Raw genomic sequence first — 13,349 nt, 5'->3', positions numbered from 1 at the left:
GGAGCCCGTGCTCCGCAACGGGAGAGGCCGCAACAGTGAGAGGCCCGCGTACCGCAAAAAAAAAAAAAAAAAAAAAAAAAAAAAATTCTTAGCTCTGCTCTCAGCATGGGTGTGGGCATCTTAGGGGTACCTCAGACATGTGACTCATTCAAGAAGAGTCTTCCTCATACTAAGCTGTTCCATGACAGTCAAATCATGTGCTTCCCGTTTTTCCCATAAAGGGCAAAGCAGCTTCCAGAAATGCTTCATGCCTGCCATCATGTCAGAGGCATGGAGGCTAACCTCTGACGTTTGAAATGCGTGTCTGTGATGTGTAGTGCTTTGTGCAATATAAGATGACAACTTTTGACTTTCAACTTCTCGCTTCTTTAGTTGGTTTTCAGATTCCTTGGAGGCTGTGTCCTTTCAGGGCTCTTTTAACCGTGCATCTGGAATTGAAATATACAACCTGAGAAAATTACTTTTGGGCGGGGGCGGAGGGGGGGGGCGGTGCAGGAGGGGAGAAGTAATCAGCCTGCTTTTTGTTTTCTTTGTTTGCATATTGATTTCTTAGTTTGTTTTGCCTTTTTTTTTTTCCCTGAGCAATTGAATTCTTTCCAGGCACATGCTTCTCACCCCTGATCTCCTATACAAGCCCTAGAAACTAAATAACTTCAGGTCCCACACCCATTTGCTGTGTTTAGTGTCTAGAAATTTGGTTTGAGATTTCTAGGCTCATGCACTAAGGCCAGAACCCCTTTCTCGAATATTCAGGAGTCTGCCCCAGGTAGGCGGGAAGTTTAGTGAGTTTCGGAAGCACTTTTCTAGAAGGTGAGGGAGGAATAGTTAGTAATGGTTTCTATGGAAAGTTGGAAACAAAGCACTGAGCAAAAATGAGGCAATGAGAAAAAACAGGCAGTCCTGTCATGCCTAAGCCTTCCCACGCTATAGTCTTCTTTCTGTTTGCAACCTGCAGTTTATTTCCGAAACAAAGTGAGATAAGCCAGGACTGAGCCCTGCGGCTGTATACCGGCTAGTGTTCAGGGCTGTCTTTGAAAAGCACAGGGGCACGTGTGTCCGCGAATCTCTCCCTCTATTCTCACACTCACCTTGCTATCACCTCACTTGCCAAAATGCTGATGGAAAGGCTTCAGAATCCAAATACCTGAGCCTTTGTTCTCCAAAAGGACAACTTAAGAACTAAGCGGTGGCTTTCAAACTGATTGGGAGTAAAGCCAGGCATTCACAGCTTTTAATTCTTTTTTTGAGTCTACTGAATGAAAATGATCTTTTAGAGAAAGATTGCAGCTCACTGAAAAAGGAAACGCTTTTAAAGATGAAAGATCACGTGCTATTTGAAAAAGGCGTGCCCTAATTTTTCTTATATTATACTATGATATGCAGATATGAAAAGATCTTGTCCCAGGCAATTGCTAATCAGATACTTAGGTAGGCTTGAAAATACCAGAGGGCTTGGGCCTCTCACTGTTGTGGCCTCTCCCGTTGCGGAGCACAGGCTCCGGACGCGCAGGCTCAGCGGCCATGGCTCACGGGCCCAGCCGCTCCGCGGCACGTGGGATCTTCCCGGACCGGGGCACGAACACGCGTCCCCTGCATCGGCAGGCGGACTCTCAACCACTGCGCCACCAGGGAAGCCCGCCAATTCATTTTTTAAGATATTTTACATTTGGGTTGAAGAAGCTCTGGTAAAGGAGTACATTACCATCTAGACATCCATTCTTTTATTCCACAAACATTTACCAAGCCCCTGTGGTGCGCTAAATTCTGGGTGGTCTTTAGAGGGACAGTGATAGAATTCCCGGTGTGTGAGTGTCAGGGGAAGTCAAGGAAGGCCTCACTGATGTCTGAATTTTCTTAGTGAATAAACAGATCAGCCATTTTGGTGGGAGTGGAGTTGGTTGGGCACATACCATGCTGGTGCTTGAATCTAGAAGGCCTTTTTAACACTAAAGCCATGTTTGGGAAGACGTTGAATTTTGAACAGGGAAGAGACATGGTTAGGCTAGCATCTAAGATTGCTCTGGTTCCCCAGGGAAGTTGAAGATGAATTTAAGAGGAAGCAGGTAGGAGACAGATAGACCATTAGAAGCTGTTAGTGATCTGGAAAAAAGAAGAAGGCATAAACTATGGTAGTGAAGAAAGAAATAGAGAAAGGGGAACAGAACTGAGAAACATTTAGATGACAGAATCGACAGGTTGAGTGACTGATCTGATCTGATGAGGAGGTAACGTACCGGAATAGATGGAGAAATGGGATCCATGTGGGCTCCGGATCCATTTATCACTCATGGGATGATAGCTGTGCCATGAAGACAGAGACACTGATAAGACCCTAAGCCACTTTTCCCCCTGACACAATGACATAGATTATTTTCTGTAAATAGAGACCAAAATATTAGAGTGCCTAATATTTACAAGTCATTTAGTGTTTATCAAGTGCTCCACGAATTTTCAGTCATTTGGAAGACAGTCAGAGCTATTGCATTTTAGAAACGAGAAACTACTGATTCAGAGAGGATGTTGACTTCTCCAGCATCACACGACTAGGAAGTGAGACAGCAGAACTTCCAAATCTGTCTGTCCTTCTCCTCTGGCAGGCCGACTTCTGTTTCAAGGAGCTGTCTCCGTGCCAGGACAGAGGCATAGGCTGTTTGGCTTGGGGATGGTGTTTCCCACCCAGGTTTCTGTGCCTACTTGTGTGTGTTGCTGATCATGTTTAGGAGTGCATGTTCTTGCTATAGGATGACATTCGAGAGCTCCACTCTAGATAAATATTTATTACGCCTTCTTTTTCCTTTTGCCAGATAAAATCCACAAGTGAAAGACCGATGGTAAGTTTCCAGGGAAATATACCCGATGTATACCCTCCCATACCTTCTTCAGTGGCATAACTTGTCCTGGGCGTCACCACTTTAAAACCCTGAAGAAAGTTGGAGAGGGTTTCACAAATTTTAGGGATGTGGGTGAGGTAGGGGTGATGGCATTTCTTCATGCTACAAATGCAATTTACTCATTTGAGCACCTCCCTTAGGACAGAACTGGCCTCAGTGAAAATATTCATGGAACTCAAAGGAAACTGCCTTAACTTAGTTGTGCATTATAAGTGCAACGGATAGCTCAAATGTGATCATGATGGAAGGTTCTGTAATGTAGTAGGAGAGTACAAGATGAGGGGTTCCTTCTCTGCCTTGAGAAACAGCGATTTGGGGTCAGTCACTTAGCCTCTCTGAATCTGGTTCCACCCCTACAAAAATAGGGAGTACTGCCAAGGGTTACTGGAAGATTCCAATTAGAAAAGGTATGCGAAATCTTTGTACAGTATACATTTGGTTACTTGAGGTATCATTGATTACTCGAGGCCTCCATTTCCTCAATTCTAAAATAAGTTAAATAAGATGATGTGTAAAGTCCATCCTTGACTTTATGAGTCTATGAGTTTATGAGTCTATGACTTCTATGAGTCTGTGCTTCTGTGAAGTGGAGATTTAGGTTGGTTGTCCAACAGATTCTTCTTATTGGTCAAATCAGACTATTTTTTTTTCTCTAAAAACACCACGGTACATAATACATACAAATATAGAAATTAAGGCTCTGACTTTTTTAATAGTCTATTTTCAATATCTCTACATCATATTTTTTGGACAAATAGCAACATCAGTTTAAAAACCTCATAGCCCAATTCAGTTCTCTAGAACCCAACATCCTAGTACTCCCTCCGCATTGGCAGTGGGCCACAAAGAGATGACAGGCGTGTCAAGATGCCCATGTCCGCAGGTCAGGAGGGCTGGGAAGGGCCAGACTGGCCAGAGTCCCCTCATCTGCTTACTCCAATGTGCTGTGCATAATTGATATTTTTATTTTCTTTGTGTGCCACGTCATGCAACAGTTTGTAGAACACAATCTACACTAATCAAATTTACCAAATAATTTCCATTTCCTGGTGGCTAAACATAAATCAAATTGAATAAGGTATTTTTGTTTGTGCATTCATAGTTTTTCCTCCTAAACTTTGCTAGTTTATTAATGGCAACGTCGGAGTAACCATTAGTAATTGTTATGGGGTCAATCTCACCAGTCTAAGAATAGTGTGTCACTTATGTATTACTTTGAGTTTCTAAAATCCTAATTTGAGGTGTATAACTGACACATAACTGAGACATATATGAAGAACAAACTCTTTTTCTTTATTCCTGTCGTGCCCCTAGAGAATGGACTTGAGGACACGGGGAGGGGGAAGGGTAAGCTGGGACGAAGTGAGAGTGGCATGGACATATACACACTACCAAACGTAAAATAGATAGCTAGTGGGAAGCAGCCGCATAGCACAGGGAGATCAGCTCGGTGCTTTGTGACCACCTAGAGGGGTGGGATAGGGAGGGTGGAAGGGAGACACAAGAGAGAGGGGATATGGGGATATATGTATATGTATAGCTGATTCACTTTGTCATAAAGCAAAAACTAACACACCATTGTAAGGCAATTATACTCCAATAAAGGTGTTTAAAACAAAAAAAGAACAAACCCTTTTAAAAAATTCCTTTAAAGCATAGAGACCTTGGGTTTCAGGAGGGTTTTTTTAGAAAATCCTTGCTATTCAAGTTAAGGCAGAATCTGTATTTTCAACCAAAAACAGAAGTCTCATTTGCAAGAGTGAGAAGGAAAAAAGGGAAAAGGTCTGCAGGTGAAGAGAGGTAATTAAGTTTTTCTCTTGAATAAACATGTCTCAGCATTCCTTCAGAGGGGTTGTTTTGTTACCATCTTTTTATCCAATAAAATTCTGCAATTAGGTAAGACAATAATAAACTATCTTAAGTAAATTTTTTCAAAGTATGAAAATTCCTCCTTTGGATGTGAAATATGAAAATTTATCATTGGAGGGGGTTACAATTTAACCTCTTTTAAGAAAACTCAGGTAGAGTACTGGTTATTGTCTACAAAAAGACTTCAGGCTTTTTTTTAAGATGCTAGAGGGCAATTCACACCATAATGAAATCCACTTGCAGCCTGGGAAATTACCAAAAGATAGAGGAATCCGTTTCTGCTTTTCATTTCCATAGCTAATGAGCGATTTCTAACATTCTTTAGTTGACCCAGAAACCTTAAACTGCCTTAAATATTAGTTAATTATTAGTTGGAGCTTAAAGCCTGCTGAGAGAATTTCGTGTTCCCGCTTGCCCCTATGGATTTCATAGCATTTACCATAACTTGTAATTGCACGTTTATTTGTGTAGTTCCTTATGCCTTCATATCTCTCATTAACCACGGGTTTTGTTTCTTTCTATTTTGAACATAAATCAGACTCTTCTGGTTTGCTTTAAAAACCCATGTTTTCCTAACATTTTAAATATAGGATGGTGGTAGAATGAGGGAAAAAAACAGTAGTGTTAGTTAGAAGATGTCATCGGGGATTTTGACTACACATAGCAGAAGTCAAAATAGTGCCTTAGCCGCAAAAGGTTTTGTTCTCTCAAGTAAAAGAAATCCAGAGTCTGGGTGTCAGGGCTGCGATGATAGTCACTAGGGCCCCAGGCTTTTTTCCCTCTCTGCTCCACCATGGAACATTCCATCAGTGAGAGTATCTTATGGTTCAAGATGACTGCTGAACTATATACGGTAGCCAAGACCTGGAAGCAACCTAAATGTCCATCAACAGATGAATGGATAAAGAAGGTATGGCATACACACCCACACATATACACACAATGGAATATTAGTCATAAAAAAGGATGAAATAATGCCATTTGCAGCAGCGTGGATGGACCTAGAGATTATCATACTAAGGGAAGTAAGTCAGACAGAGACAAATATCATATGATGTCACTTATATGTGGAATCTAAAAAAATGATACAAATGAACTTATTTACAAAACAGAAATAAACTCACGGACATAAGAAAACAAACGTGTGGTTACCAAAGGGGAAAGGGGGAGGGATGAATTAGGAATATCTTGTAATAACCTATAATGGAAAAGAATCTGAAAAAGAATGTGACGGTATGTATGTATGTATATATGTATATATATATATATATATATATATATATACACATATTCAGATATAGATATATAAAACTGAATCACTTTGCTATACACCTGAAACATTGTAAATCAACTGTGGTTCAATTTTTTTTTAAAAAAAAAAAAGATGACTGCTTGAAGCTCCATCCATGTTATACGACAAATGGCCGCTCACCCTTTTTTATGCAACCACCCAGAAGTCCCACATAACCCTTTCATTACATCTCACTGGGAAGGATTCAGTCATGTGGGCACGTGGAGCTGTAAGGAGAACTAGGAGATGTCACCTAAAGCTGGGAGCGTAACCACATAAAATCAGGATCTTGTTATGAATGAAGATGGTAATGAATGAGGAGGTGGGTAATGAATGAGGAGGTGGGCAGTGAACAGTCCCTGCCGTATAATTTAAAACCATTTGCATCCTTCAAAACTCTGTTCTCCTTCCAACAAATGGTGACAGAAATTATATGAGCTCAGAATTTATCTGGAGAAAAATAGGGTGTCACCATCAGACAAAATAAAGTTGTACCTTATCATTGGATGGAATATTATTTTGGTCTCTCCATTCATCCCCATGGTCAGGCAAAGCAGTGACTCAAGATGAGGTGAATTTCCAGGAATAACCGGTAGGTCCTACTGTCCTCTCCCCGTGACTCCTACCTAGACAACTACAAGTTTTCTGGCTGCTGTCCACTGAGAAGGTGCCAACTTCCTACAAAGCTGTCTTCCATTACTAGGGACATTATTACTTCTTTGGGGTTTTTTTGTTTTGTTTTTTGTTTTACTTCTTTTTATTTTCATTGGTTGTGGGTTTGTGCAGAAAGAATAAGTAAACCTAAAAACCAATATTCTGTTTCCTTGAGTTGCAATGAAGATTTGCAATGAAAAGTTTGAAACTCATACAAATGCATTTTTTCTTTGCAAGTTTGTGCGTTACATTAGTCTGTATGTTTTTAACCTTTGTGTCCAGGGATGATCAAGTTGGCAATTATTCACAAAATAATGGGGTAAAATGGAAAAGAGCTGATTTATTAGGGGAAAAAGGCACCAGGTTCAGAGTCAGAAGACATGACTGTGAGTTTCAGCTTCAGCTTTCTGAACCTCCTGTAGGGGATGGCGGTGGATTGGAGAAGGAAAAATAATGCTTGCTCTAGCTTCCTATAGAAGCTGTTGTGAAGAACAAATACTAATAATTCATGCCAAAGTCTTTCCTGAATTGTGATGCATTGTGAACATAGGAGGAGTTATTTTATCCACAAAACAACAAAGATACTAATGGGATTTGAGATACAAGAAAACACCTAAGCGTATGAAAAATCTTGTGCACAGTTCAATTACTATCAATGTAAGGTCAGGCTTTCAGAAGAACGCTAAATGTATATCAGAGAAAAGTACCAGCTAAGAAATAGTTGTCCACTAACCAAGTTGGAAATATTTGACTTTCATCTACCCTGACAGGCTAATATGCTCTTTGGGGTTTGTTTTCATTGGAAAAAAAAAATGAACATCTGATTCCACTATGGTGTTCAGGGTGATATCAACCTAAAGCAAATATCGTGCACATTCTGGGGAGTCCTGGGGCCTTTTTAAAATTTTTTTATTGAAGCATAGTTGATTTACAATGTCTCAAGTGTAGAGCAAAGTAACTCAGTTATATATATGTGTATATCTATTCTTTTTCAGATTCTTTTCCACTATAGGTTATGACAGGACATTGAGTATAGTTCCCTGTGCTGGACAGTAGGTCCTTGTTGTTTATCTATTTTATATACAGTAGTGTGTATCTCTTAATCCCAAATTCCCAATTTATCCTTCCCCCACCTTTCCCCTTTGGTAACCATGTTTGTTTTCTATGTCTGTGAGTTTATTTCTGTTTGTAAATACGTTCATTTTTATCATATTTTAGATTCCACATGTAAGCAGTATCATATGATATTTGTCTTTCTCTGTCTGACTTCACTTAGTATGATAATCTCTAGGTCCATCCATGTTGCTGCAAATGGCATTATCTCATTCTTTTTTATGGCTGAGTAATATTCCTTTGTATATATGGACCACATCTTCTTTATCCACTCCTCTGTCAATGGACATTAGGTTGCTTCCATGTCTTGGCTATTGCAAATAGTGCTGCTGTGAACATTGGGATGCATGTATCTTTTCGAATTAGAGTTTTTGTCTTTTCTGAATATAAGCTGGGGGCTGTCAAGTGTGATATCTGTCCAACCTTTAGAAACTTGACAGTCGCCAGCACGTTCTGGATCTGTATTATACCTGGCATTGGATTTAACTCTCCATTTGAGAGCAGGGCTCTTCTCTCATTCACCCGTTATCTCCAATCATGCTTTATCCAGGAGCTCTATAAGACTACTGAATTAAGTATGTGTGGTGATTAAAGTAAACAGAATTGAGCAAGAAATGACAGGTAGTTTTAGTGCTTAGTCAACTATCTAGGAAAGAATATGGAAAATGGCAAAGCAGGGGTGCTCCTGTGGAACTCAACTCCAAACCCAGTCTTCCCTGACTTTGCTTATCTGACACCCTCAATCAGCCAGACACACAAGAACAAGAAGGAATCTAATAAGCCTATGAAGCGCCCATACCCAGACTTTTGTCCCAAAGTCTATGTGCCAAACCCACCCACGTACTGTGCTTGAGAGAGACTCTCATGTCTTCACTCTTACTTTAAATGCACATTTAAAAAGCCGTCTCTTCAGCATCTCCCTAGTGTGTTAGCAGAGGGCAGGTCGAGTTGTGAGAGGTAAATACCCTTATAATAACTAGAAGTGATAATGAATAGCGACGGAGGTAAAACAACACCGTGAAAAATATTCATAAGGAATTCCAAACAGTATCAGTCCCGTGTCATTTATGTGTTACTCAGACAGCTTTCCATATCCCAGTATCCCACGGAGAAAGTCTGAATTAGAGCTAAAAGCAGCATTTATGTTAACGATGATGACCCAGAGCCATAAAACAAAACAAAACAGTGACATCATTCCCAGTATTTTTTGAAGACTAGGAAATATGTGATTAACTTTTTTTTTTAGTATTCCTATTTTTTTAAATTTATTTATTTTATGTATTTATTTTTGGCTGTGTTGGGTCTTCGTTGATGTGCACGGGCTTTCTCTAGTTGCGGTGAGCGGGGGCTACTCTTTGTTGCGGTGCGCGGGCTTCTCATTGCGGTGGCTTCTCTTGTTGCACACACAGCACGGGCTCTAGGCGCCCGGGCTTCAGGGGTTGGGGTTCGCGGGCTCTAGAGCGCAGGCTCAGTAGTTGTGGCGCACGGGCCTAGTTGCTCCGCGGCATGTGGGATCTTCCCGGACCAGGGCTCGAACCCGCGTCCCCTGCATCGGCAGGCGGAGTCTTAACCGCTGCGCCACCAGGGAAGCCCCCTGTGATTAATTTCTGAAAGTGCACGCCATAGAGTAAGTTGTGATCCCAGGCATTGCCTTCCCTCCCCGACCAGAGAAGTGACCAGAGTTCAGCGTCCCCGCCCACTGCCCGGGACTTGTAGAGCCTCCCAGGGAGCAAAACCTGCTCCCACCCCACCCTGGGCTCCACTGCATGTATTGCTTTGGCCAAAGGCAGGTAAGCAGGTGCGCCAGATGCCGTGTGGAAGCAGATGACTTTGAGTGGCGTTCCAGATTTCCAGCAGCTCTCCCGCGCCTGGTGTCTGTCATGAGAATGGCGTGTCTCGCATCAGGGCTGCTGCCTCGGCCTGAGGACTGGAGTGGGAAAACTCAGAGAGCCACCACCACTGCAGCCTCCATGTGACACAGGGAGACATACCCCTTCCTTCGTTGTTACAAGCCTCTGAGTTTTGGGAGGTATTTTTTGCAAACGCAGCGTGCTTTAAAATGGTTCCTGGTTGTTTGTTTGTTTCTTTGTTTGAAGCTCCTGCCCTTAAATAATTAAAGTAAGGTTTCATGGAAATTTACATATTTGGAGACCCTTCCCCCGCACCGTGATAGACAACTGAGGTATTACTATGAATAACCTCAGTTAAAATTGCACTTGAGGAGATGGTGGAAAAACAGCCACAAGCAGCCATGTGCAATATATGAACGAGATTGTCCCCTCCTCCACCTGGCAAATTGGGGAGGGCTTCTGTGGGCCGGGGAACAAGGCCCGCTGAGGAGAGGGTGGTCTCGGTGGATGGAGTCTCCATGGACTGGTGATACTGAGGATGATGTCATGAGGGTGTGGGTTAAGGACAGCTGGCAGCCACCTGCCTTCCTTTTAGAAAATTTCAGGGCTTGGGGGTGTGGATCTCTGGGATCACAGGCACAAAGCCGAAAGTCAAGTCCGATCTTCTTTCCATCTCGGGAAAGTAAAGCCCTCCGGCGCTAACTCAGAGGCTGAGAACGACCAACTTCATGACTACGCACAAATTATTTCACCTTCTGCCTCGGCACCCGGGATTAATTAATCATTGCAAGTTGTCTCGCAACTACACCATGCTAAATACAAATGGAGGACACCCCCGAGTTCATGGAGCTGTGACTCGTGGTCTTGAATATTCATGTTGAACCACGCCAGTCCACTCTCTCGCCCAGCAACAACTCTTTGTTTTACTGAGCTCTGAGGGGTCCCCTTCTGTTTGGAAGGTGAAAGGGGGCCTGTACGTGCTGTGTGGCTACAATATCAATGCCCTGTCGCGTGCTCCCGGGGGAGATGCTCTAAGGCGCCTTGACAGCTGCCTGGAAACATCAACAACTGACACCCATTTTTGCCCCCAGATTCTCCCTGTTGCTTTGGCAGGCTCAGAATTCACTAGGCCTCCAAGATCTTTTCAAGTGAAAATGCACTTCAGGAGAAAATACTACAAAAACAGAACAGTTAGGAGCAAAGTTTCTGGTGGGAGGTAGCCCCAGTTCTACCCCTTGCTGTGTAATCTCGGACAGATTCCTTAACTTCTCTGAGTCTCAGTTTCCTCATTAAAAAAAAAAAAAAAAAGCAATAGTAGCACCTGCTTCATTGGAACATGGTGGGGCTAAAGGGAGCTGATGACAGGTTTGGTACATGGGACGTGTTCAACGCATATTAGCAAAAATTGTTACTTCTGGTTAAAAGGTAAAGTCTGATCCACATGTTGGAAATTGTAGAAGGTTGGAGACTCAGGAAAGCAAAAGGAAAGAGGGAGAGGTGAAGAACTTTAGGTGGTCAAGGAGCATATGGGGGTAGTAGAATGTCAGGAATGAAGGAGAAATCGACAATAAAATGAAGGGGTGAGGGGGAAGGCCACAAATTCAAGGCGTGCCACTTCTGAGAAGTGCCTGGGCCGGCACAGCCATCACATGGTGCTGGACTGTACGTCCTGAAGTCGGGCAACTGGAAAACCCGGACTCCAGAATTCCTGCCCCTTCTCGACCAGGACCACTCAGTCTTCTGAGAAGTGTCTGCTACAGGAATTAAAGATGCGCACAGTAGGTTGGAAGGTTGCAAACTTGACCTTTGCTCTGTTTACCCCCACTGTTCTAGTTCTGGGAAGTTCAGTCCTACTTTTCCAGGTTACTTTTTTGTGGTTTCATCTCTTTCCTTCCTCTTGCTCAACGGGAGAAGGAGAATTCAGCTCGGGGTTTCCCAGAGCACCTAACGTGCATCACGCATCGTGGTGGGTTGAGATCTTCTGGGATCATAGTGCGTCATTTAGTCAGTTTGTTGTTTTACTGCATCTGTATTTGTCTGCCAGTGTCTCAAAGAGGAGGTGATGGATGAGGGTAAAAGACCCAGAGTGGGAGATTGGCAGAGACAGCTGGACAGAATTAGCAAACTGAGGATGGGCTTCCTCAAAACAAAAGCAGTAACTCACTCTGCTGCCTTCATCTCTAGTAATAATTTACCTAAAGGTGGAAAACAAATTTTGGTGGTGGCAAACCTACCTTAGTACATGACAATTGTTTAATAAATGTAACAAATTTCGGCATTGACGGGGCCACTGTCAGACTTTGCTAGTTCATGTATTCAAGGATTTGTGGAATCTAGTTTCTTCAGACATTGAAAGAGAATATATAGAAAGGGATATTAGAGAGTCATTTGAAAGCAGCTCTGAAGAACACTTCTGGATATTTGCTCTCCAGCAGAAAACTGTTTCAGTTCCTAGTGAGTATGTTGGAATGCTTGCCTTTTCGGCGACTGCAAAAGATGATCTCACAGAACGGTCCTATCAGCTATGAAATAATTGGCAATCTCAAGGTCCCATTTTGTGAATTATCAGCTGTCTCTGCCAGTGCAAAGGCCTGAGAGATCAACCCTCGTGAAAAGACTTGAAGCACCTGCCCCAGGCTTGGTTCCATCTACCTGTCCTTTTGCCAAAGCTAGTCGGTTGATTACCCTGGACCAGTACTAAAAGCAGCAGCATCTCCTAGGAATTTGTTAGAACTGCAATTTCTTAGGCCCTACCCCTGAATCAGGAGCTCTGGAATAATGAACAAGACCTCCAGTGATTATAACGAACCACTGCTCTACCTTAGGATTTAAGTACTTGAGCTTTGGGGGCCTTTGTTTAATAGCAAAATGGTTGTTATTCTCTTGCATGGCTCTTTTAAAGTATCCAGGGACTTCCCTGGTGGTCCAGTGGTTAAGAATCCATCTTGCAGTGCAGGGGACACCGGTTCGATCCCTGGTCAGGGAACTAAGATCCCACATGCCCCAGGGCAAATAAGCCCACACGCCGCAACTACTGAACCCATGCACTCTGGATCCCACGCGCCACAGCTAGAGAGAAGCCTGCACACTGCAAAGAAGAGACCGCACACCACAACTAAAGATCCCGCGTGCCGCAACTAAGACCCGATGCGGCCCCCCCAAATAAATAAATAAATATTTTTAAAATAATAATAAAATAAAAAAATTAAGTATCCAGTATTCTGCAACTGGGAGCTAAATGTGTTAAAGAAAATGTTTCTTCTTAGAAGGAAAGCTTCCTCAAAATCTAGAGAGAAATCAATGACTAAATTGTAAAGGAATGAAAAATATCTAGTCCTTGGATTAGGACTCTTAGTCTGGATCTTCATCTTCTTGTCTGGCTTTATTCTCCAATAAAACTGATTAACAAGTTACTCATGCATATTTGGGGAGATATTTGAGTTGAATTTAGTCCAAACACAAAAGTAGTGTTATATAAGGAAATTTTTCTTAGTGAACTTGGAAAGCATTGATTAGTAGCCTAGTAGTCAGAATTCCTTTGAGCCAGATGGACATTAAATATACTGACTTCCTATCTGTGTAACTACAGCTTTGTGGGATCTGTTGATCCACTACTTAACAAGCCAGTGACCCAATTCAGAATAACCACTTCCACTGCTCTCCCACAATGTACCACATCGG

The 13,349-nt window shown here is 42.4% G+C and overlaps 1 protein-coding gene across 5 annotated transcripts in view; it reads left to right on the top strand.

Moving 5' to 3' along the window:
* The window catches only part of LOC102978220 (extracellular sulfatase Sulf-1), a 161,794-nt gene that overhangs the window by 61,847 nt on the left and 86,598 nt on the right, over positions 1-13,349 (top strand). Inside the window, exon 3 of one of the 5 annotated variants that reach the window (XM_055091090.1) lies at positions 2,805-2,831. The exons of the other annotated variants lie outside the window; for them this stretch is intronic. The gene's annotated coding sequence lies outside the window, so the exon portion shown is untranslated. The remainder of the gene's footprint in view (positions 1-2,804; positions 2,832-13,349) is intronic. 5 annotated transcript variants of the gene reach the window in all.

Source organism: Physeter macrocephalus, chromosome 15 (assembly GCF_002837175.3).
Source record: "Physeter macrocephalus isolate SW-GA chromosome 15, ASM283717v5, whole genome shotgun sequence".
In the NCBI taxonomy this organism is placed as follows: domain Eukaryota; kingdom Metazoa; phylum Chordata; class Mammalia; order Artiodactyla; family Physeteridae; genus Physeter; species Physeter macrocephalus.
This window is presented reverse-complemented; position numbering and strand designations above follow the sequence as displayed.